We start from the raw sequence: 9,837 nt of genomic DNA, 5'->3' as shown, positions 1-9,837 counted from the left end.
GTGTCAGACTGACAGGCAGCCCCAGACATGTGTATCAGTGATGGCCCCAGACATGTGTATCTTAATATTTTGGCATTGATTATCAGTATTTATTCTTATTTAAACTATATTTATGTGTTTGTGTGCACATGCATTGAGCGTGTCAAGGTGTTTTTTTAAACATAGCCTATTTCAGGGGTTCTCAACCCGTGGGTCGCGACCCCTCGGGGGGTCGCCAAATTATTTTAGGGGGTCCCCAAAATATTTTTTAAAAAAAAAGGAATTTTTAAAAAAATTTATTTTCACGATTTTTCAAAAATAGCAGACCTACAAGCTCGTAGCGCGCCACTCGGTGGCGTGCTATGAGCTTGTAGATCTGCTATTTTTCAATAGCTAAATTATAACAATGCTTAAAACACCAAAAGGGGTTCCCGCCCAAAATGGTTTAAGGTTATTGTAGCAGTCAATTTCGGGAGGGGGCGGGGCGGGGGTCCCGAGACGTTGCCAAAGCATTTCTGGGGGTCCCCGGCCAAAAACGTTGAGAACCCCTGGCCTATTTTAGTGGTAGATCATGGCTTACAATTGGGAATAAAATGGGCTCTTGGGCTTGAAAAGGTTGCTTACCACTGATCTACATGAAGGTAAAAGGAACATTTATATATAACTGCATAAAACATACAAATGTTTTCTGCATTAGTCTGGCCCAGATAAACTATACGTTTAGATCTCCCACTGAGACCAATCTCTCTTTCATTATATGATCGATTGGATGTCGAAGACCAGAGCAACCCAGATACAGGAAACATGGGACGGGCTGTGAATTCTTAGTAATAGCGATGACAGAATAGTGATGGATTGAACCCAATCCATCTGCAATGTTAATATTTCATCCTTTTAACCCATTTTGACCTGAGATCAGATTCTAAAAATGTCTTCTACATCCTGACAGTTTTCTGAAAAAGCTATGTTTCTATGTCAGTCGTTCTTCGGTTTTTCAAAAATAGCAGACCTACAAGCTCGTAGCGCGCCACTCGGTGGCGCGCTATGAGCTTGTAGATCTGCTATTTTTCAATAGCTAAAGCATAACATAATGCTAACACCAAAAGGGGTTCCCGCCCAACATGGGTTAATTAGACTGGACCATGTCTATCCATCATCATGGCTGTGGGGAGATGGATGGATGATAACTGTGGTTTATTGATGAAGCACTTCTATCCGATTGCTCTCATTGAGGGGCGTGCCGAGGCCGCTAGCGGCCTCTCCAACGCATGGCGTTTGAGAATTACGTTATGGCAGCGTCCCACGTCTATGGGCTTTTTAATGTTCTTCTAGAGCACTTATGACGTATATATACCCGCTGGGCACTGGCCTACTTGGAACGATGCATGCATGCCCCAGCGCCCCACCCAGTTATTATGGCTGTGTCCCTTTTATGCTCATACAGCCTGTTAATCATCATAAATCTAATTCATTGTGCATACTGTATCAAAATTCATCACTGTAGAAAGCCAATTTGAGTATTTTGCATTCAATACCATACAACTGTATTTTGGGTGTGGAGTGGGTGTTTCAGGCATTAAGGGCCGGGTTAATAACAAAAAATGCTCAAGGGATATCACTAGGCACCCTCTTGAATTCTTAAGAGGTGACCCCAAGCTACAAGAATCAGTTGAGAAAATATATTATATTATATCTGACGAAACCACGTTCAGCCAAAAATCACCCTTTCGCTCCCGGACTTAATAGCCTCATGTCCCTTTTTTCGTATGGTATTGGTACTGTAGCGGATTACGTATCTTCTTCAAGGTATTTTCTGCATGATGGAAAACAAGTGTTAATATAAGTCATCAATGAATCCATCCATTCATCCATTCATCAATCAATCCATGCATCCGCCCATACATCCATCAATCCATGCATCCGCCCATACATACATACATCCATCCATCCATCCGCCCATACATCCATCCACCCACCCATACATCCATGCACCCATACATCCATCCACCCACCCATACATCCATCCGCCCATACATCCATCCACCCACCCATACATCCATGCACCCATACATCCATCCACCCACCCATACATCCATCCGCCCATACATCCATCCGCCCATACAAACATCCACCCATACATCCATCCATACATCCATCCATTCATCAATCAATCCATGCATCCGCCCATACATCCATCCATCCATCCGCCCATCCATCCATCTGCCCACAGTAAATGTTTTGAGAAGCATGTCAGGGAGCTACTGTAGTACATTAGCATGTTACTGCACACGTGGAACCTCACTAATTTGCCTACTGGCAAATCCATGGACGGTGCCATGGCCACAACACCCTCACTGCCCTCACTCAACTGGAGAAGGACAATATAGCCGAGCGTTCAGATTAATTCTTGTTTTTTTTGGTCCTCCACAGAATTCACCATTTGTCAGACTTCTGATTGGTCCCTGACTGACTAACCAGCAGGCTCTTTCTGCCTTGTTTATGTTGAATTTGCTAAAACATCGAAGTGGCAAAAGTGGCGCTGTTGTGCCAGAAACAGAGAGAGAGAGAGATAGTGTTACACTGTTGCCTGCTAATTACAGAGAGAGAGAGTCAGGGCGAGAGGGGAGTTGCACCACTCAGTTCACACGGGTGTGAATTTGCTATAAAAAAAAACGAAAAACAAACGTGATATGCCCAGTCACCATGCTGCACCTGTGATGTTCCTTTTTACTGACACCAAGTTTAAAATAACAATTAAATGCCCAGAATATCAATATGAAGCAACTGAAAAACATTATTATTTCAATGGTAGTGGATGGAGAGAGAGGTTTTTTGTCCAACCACGAAATTGGCAACCAATGGGTGCGAAGAGGGGCACAACCATGGGCCGGTCTTGACTGATTGAAGGGTGAATTGTTTTCACGGTCTGTAAACAATTAAACACGCAAAACAGATAACACCTAAACAAAGGATTTAGAAAAGACAAGATTACTACAACCCATGACTGCAGGCTATATATGGCCACACAGAGCTCAAACTTGCTGATTAACGTTGCCAACAACACTCCAATGACAGCAACTAGACAGCCTTCAACGTCACTCAGAACAAGGAGCTGACCATGGACCAGTGTTGTTTTCGTCGACTAAAACTACCTTTTTTCACTGACGAAATCTAAATGGAAACTAAATGAAAACTAAGCTATGAGGACTAAAACTAAGACTAAATGTATTGACAATTTCGTCAACAGATAAAAACTAGACTAAAATGTTAGGAAAGGACTAGTGGACAAGAGATTCAGTATAAGTCATTTTACACTTGGTTGCATGCTGAAAATAGCAGATCTACAAGCTCACAACGCGTCGCAGCGCGACGCGTTGTGAGCTTGTAGATCGGCTATTTAAAATCAGTCATTACGACGGCATCAAGGCCCGCCAAAATACATTTTAGTCGACTAAATCAACTGTAGATTTAGTCGAATAAATTCTTATGATATTTAGTCGACTAAAACTAGACTAAACACTAAAACATTCCAGGTGACTAAAATGTGACTAAAACTAAATGAAAGCTATTCAAGAGACTATGACTAAAACTAAAATCAAAATGTGCCGCCAAAAACAACACTGCCATGGACTACAGCAGGGGTGGGCAACTTTGACGATGGAGAGGGCCACTATATTTCCATACTCTAGGGCCATATATTACTGTCGTAGTAAAAATAGCCGATCTACAAACTCAAAATGCGTCGCACTGCAGCACGTTTTGAGCTTGTAGCTCGGCTATTTTTGCTATATTTGAATTGAAATCTTGAATAATTGTTTGCTATTTTTTAATTGGAATCCTGAAAATGTACATTTTTATGTAATTTCAAATGCCTTTAATTATACTTGTGTTGAGCATTGAGCTACTAATTTAGACTGAAGTAATTCAAGCGGGTCATGTTTGCATGTTTTGGAATTGTAACAGCTGAAACCAATATTATATCAGTATTCTGACATTAACCTGAGGGCCACATTAAGTGAAGGTGGGGACCACATGTGGCCCCCGGGCTGCCAGTTGCCCACCCCTGGACTACAGTCTACAGAAAGAGAGGAGGGAGGCTGGACCTCATCGCCATCATCAACAGGTCTGCTGCAGAGAAAGTCTGCATTGTGTTCTCAAATGATCTCCTGGAATGGGCAAATCGATCATGTGGTGCAAAAAAGGAACAGCAATGCCTCTTTCACCTCAGGCAGCATGGACTCATCGTCGCATCACAGAACGCCACCCTGACCCTATAAACCTAACCGCACGCGGAACCCACGTAGTCGGAATGCCATTATTTTCCTGGGGAACAGCACTGCCCTGCAACATTGCAAAGTGTAGCAGAGTGTGTTACGAACAGCCCAGAACAATAGTGGATCTGAACTTCCCTTCATCTAGGGCATACATGGGCAACTGGCTGCCCGGGGGCCACATGTGGCCCCCACCATCACTGAATGCAGGTTAATATCAGAATACTGATATACTGGGTGAAAAACATGGGTTGCAAAATTGTGGATATATATATATATATATATATATATATATACTGTATATATATATGCACTGCGACGCGCTTTGAGCTTGTAGATCGGCTATTTTTGCTATGACAGCAATATGTAACGTGGGCCTCTGTAGTGAGTGTGGAAATATAGTGGCCCTCTGGAGTGTGTGTGGAAATACAGTGGCATTACTACAGTAGCTAGTAGAGGAGGCTGAACAAACAAAAAGGACACGCACATCTATACCTATAGGCTGGGTGCTGGATCAAAATAAAGTCATAAAGAAGAAAATGAAAAATCCGCACACCAATTCAGGCTCCCAAAATATCTTTACTTTAATTGGTACCTATTAAAGTAAAGATATTTTGGGAGCCTGAATTGGGATTGGGAGACGATTTTCATTTTCTTCTTTATTACTACAGTAGCTATACCATCTGGCAGGTTGTACCACTACCACCGCTTGCCTCTATAGGACCAGCAGGCTAGGACAACTTATTCCTCATGAATGAACAATTGACACTAAAACTAAAAAGCTTGTTGCCTGTCTGCCTATTACACACACAGAGGCACACAATGATACGATAATGTTTTATATATTGTGGAGCATTAGCTCAAAACCTATTCAGTTTGCAAAGGCGGAAAAGAAAGCATTTTTTTTTTACTGCAAATAAAATGGAGTGCACTGTGCACATCATTCAGGCTGATGAAGTTTAAACTTTACGAGTATGTTAATCCATTGAGACCTGGAACGCATCCATGTCACGTTAGCGTTTAACCACATTAACCATTAACCCATTTTGGGGCGGGAACCCCTTTTGGTGTTTTAAACATTGTTATAATTTAGCTATTGAAAAATAGCAGATCTACAAGCTCATAGCGCGCCACCGAGTGGCGCGCTATGAACTTGTAGATCTGCTATTTTTGAAAAATCGTTAAAATGTGCCTCAAATCTTTCCGAAAATTGTCATGATTTAGAAAACTTTTTTTTTTAAATTTCGACGTCAGGCCTGAATGGGTTAATATCGAATAGTATACAGTAGTCCTACTCAAAATGCCTGTAATTTACTTGCCCTGAATTTAGTGAAGACAATAATCTCTGTTTCTAATATGATTCACTTTTGTCATTTTTAGCCTTCCCTCTCATTTTCTCCATTTACGAAGAAATGCCATCACATAATGTGTTAAAATGGACAACCAGGGCTGCAGTAGCTCAGGGCTATAGAACAGCCGGATGGGAAAACCGTGAGGTTCCCGGTTCGATACCCGGGCTCCCCCAGAGATAGTGTCCAAGTGTCCTTGAGCAAGACTCTGAACCGATAACTTCATGCTCCCGATGTGCTGGTTGGTGCCTTGCATGGTTTCCTCCGCCATCGGTGTATGAATGAATGCATGTGTGAATGGGTGAATGTAATGCACAATATAGATGTAAAGCACTTTGGAAAGCGCTACATAAATGCAACATTTACAAGAGGGGCAATAAAGCAAAAATGGCTAACATGTTTGGGCGGGGGGGGGGGGCATGGGGGCACTGTTCAGATCAACATTCACTTCAGCGTTTAAAGACTTCCCTCTTATCGTAAATAGAAAATCTATTACCAGAAAATCCATTAGAACCAAAGAGCCTTTGACATGTACAAAAACTGATGAGCTTGACGAATCAGGACGAGTGCAGTCAGTGCACATGACATGAAGTCAGAGGAAATCTCTCACGTTGTGCTGAGAGACATCTCACAGCAAATTAACCCCTTTAGACCTGATGACGATTCTACAAATGTCTTCTAAATCCTGACAGTTTTCTGAAAAACCTCATGTTTCTATGTCAGTGGTTCTCAAACTATTTCACGTCAAGGAGCCCCAGAATTATATGTATTTGGCCACCGACCCCCATCTGAAAATATGTTGTTCCAGGGACCCCCCCCCCCCCCCCATCTGAAAATATGTTGTTCCAGGGACCCCCCCAGAAGCAAAGATTTGAGTTAAAAACATTCACTCTGAAATATATATTCAAAGATTTGTGCCACATTTTCACGATTAAAAAAAAATAGCAGATCTACAAGCTCGTAGCGCGGCACTCGGTGCCGCGCTACGAGCTTGTAGATCTGCTATTTTTCAAGTATAACATAATGCTTTAAAACACCAAAAAGGGGTTCCGTTCTGAATGTGTTAAAACGGTGGTTTCCATTCATAACAGACAAGCTTTTCCAACAAGATTATTTTTCCATACATAATTATCCTCTGTGAAACGGCCATGAGTTAAACTGACAGCAGCACTATGCAGATTTAGAAATGGGAGGCGATTACAGCTCGACCATTATGCATGCAGTACACTTGGTCAGACATGCACACACACTCTGTCCTTCCCCTCGTTCCCGACTACACTTGGTCAGACATGCACACACACTCTGTCCTTCCCCTCGTTGCCGACTACACTTGGTCAGACATGCACACACACTCTGTCCTTCCCCTCGTTCCCGACTACACTTGGTCAGACATGCACACACACTCTGTCCTTCCCCTCGTTCCCGACTACACTTGGTCAGACATGCACACACACTCTGTCCTTCTCGTTCCCGACTACACCACTACGTTGATGCACACACACTCTGTCCTTCTCGTTCCCGACTACACCACTACGTTGATGCAGTACACAGTAAAAATGATCAGTGCATACTCTCACATTTAAATTAAGATCAACACTGAACGAAGAAAGCAAGGAGCAATAATCTAACTCTTATTCTATTCGCATTGTGAGATGTGATTGTGTGGTGTTGAGCAGTACTGATACTGTCACTGCATTTGTCTGAAGCAAAAACGTATATACTTTCTTAACTTTCCATATTACTCACATTATTATTAATTACCCTGAGAGAAACTCAGAGACATGGAGAGTGAACAATACTACCACCAACAAACTCCAGACATTTGTCAACTGATGCCTAAGGCGCATTCTGAACATCAGGTGGCCTGATCAAATATCAAATGCCAGCCTGTTGGGAGAAAACCAACCAAAACTCCATCAGCCAGGACGTGAAGAAGAGAAAGTGGGGGTGGATTGGACATACCCTCCGAAAACCTACTGACAACATCACTAGGCAAGCACTGGACTGGAACCCACAGGGCAAAACCTACTGACAACATCACTAGGCAAGCAGTGGACTGGAACCCACAGGGCAAAACCTACTGACAACATCACTAGGCAAGCACTGGACTGGAACCCACAGGGCAAAAGAAAAGTGGGGAGGCCAAAACAGACCTGGAGAAGATCAGTGGAGAGTGAGGCAAAGACGACCGGATTATCGTGGGCCCAGCTGAAGAGAACTGCTCAAAACAGAGTCCGATGGCGAGGTGTGATTGCGGCCCTATGCTCCACCTAGGAGCCTACAGGAATAGGTCAAGTAAGTCAAGAGATAAACTGCAATACCTAACAGACAAGCTGCATTGTGTGTCATGTTACCTAAGGCATTACTGTAATGTATATCTAAAGTAAGCATCAAGGGTACATTTATGGATTATAGTAATGAATATGTATAAAAACGTCAAATCGTGTGTTTTTGTTAATGGCATGAAATCAGATTTCTTTGTAAGTTTAGCTGGAGTAAGACAGGGGGGAAATCTGTCACCATTACTGTTCTCATTGTTTATCAACGACCTGGAGGATTACCTTATTCACAATGGCTGCCAGTCTATTAATTATGACGACCCACTTATCGATAGCTATTTCCAGCTTTTGGTATTATTATACACGGATGACACAATTGTCATGTCAAATACAAAGGAGGGATTGCAGAAGGCAATAGACCTGATGTGTGGTTTCTGTGAAAAATGGAAATTGATCAATAATCAATAGTGAAAAAACAAAGGTCACAGTCTTTGGATGTAGAAAAGCTGATATCAGCAAATTAAAGTTTGTTTGTAATGGAGTCAATCTAGAGATTGTCCATAAATACCTTGGAGTTATTATGCATTATAACGCATCATTTAAGATTGCTATCGAAGAATTACACAAGCAGGCCTCACGTGCCATGTACTCCCTCCTCAGTAAATGTAGATCATTTGATTTACCAGTAAATGTTGCACTAGATCTTTGACACATTGGTCTCACCAGTCATGCTGTACACGTGAAATCTGGGGGTTCGAAAAAATAGAAAAACTAGAAAAATTACATCTTAAATTTCTCAAGTATATCCTAAAAGTTAAAACAACTACCTGTAGTAATATGGTGTATGGTGAGCTGGGGAGGTACCCAATTTGTATCGCTGTTAAAAAGAGAATTATCGGGTACTGGGCCCGGTGGATCGAAGGAAAAGAGAGTAAACTGAGTCGAATAATGTACGACTGTCTGCTTAACCTGTTCAACACAGGTGCCCATGTGTCACCTTGGGTTGCACAGGTGAAGAAAATACTGGACGAATGTGGTATGTCTTACATTTGGTTGGCCCAGAAATGTAATAACATTGACTGGTTGAAGTGAACTGTCGCACAAAGGTTGAAAGACCAGTTTTTGCTAAAGTGGCAAAGTGAACTCAATAGTATGACATCATGTGACATTAGAAAACTAGAAAAATACCTTCTATGTGAAAACCATAAGTATAGACAGGCTATTTGCAACTTCAGGCTAAACAACACAAGAATTCCAAAGGTCATCGGTAGATATAAAGGACTGGAAAGAAGCCAGAGGATTTGTAACCTACTGTATGTAATGAAGCCAGAATTGGAGATGAGTACCATGTTTTGTTGGAATGTAAGAATACTAGCATTATGAATTTCAGGCAAAAATACCTGCAATTTTTTTTACCCAGCCTTCTATGTTTAAATTAATTGCATTACTAAAATCTGAAAAACAAAAAAGTAATCTATAAATTGGGTGCTTTTCTGAAAAATGTTCTTCCACTGTTCAAATAGGGAAAGCCTTTCCGATATGTCTATGTATATTGTGTAATGTATTGTATACTTTTGATTGTATACTTTTATGAATCTGTGCTCCAAACCATGTGAACGTTAAATAAATGATGAATAGGCATGTAACGATATATCGTATATCGATATATATCGATATTAATCCCGACGATATGAATCGATTCACAATTATGTTTCTGCACTGTCAAAAGTAATGCTACTTCTTTTGCAATATAGTTAAATAAAAAATCTCAGGGGGGAAGATAAATTATATAAAATTAAAAAAACAGAATTTTTTCTTTAAAATATATATATTTTAATATCGTGAAAATTCGTATCGTGAACCTCATATCGTGATACGAATCGTATCGTGAGTTGAGTGAATCGTTACATGCCTAATGATGAATGATGAATGAATGAGAACCACTGACATTTTGTATAA

Source organism: Electrona antarctica, assembly GCF_951216825.1.
Source record: "Electrona antarctica genome assembly, chromosome: 7".
NCBI lineage: Eukaryota > Metazoa > Chordata > Actinopteri > Myctophiformes > Myctophidae > Electrona > Electrona antarctica.
This window is presented reverse-complemented; position numbering follows the sequence as displayed.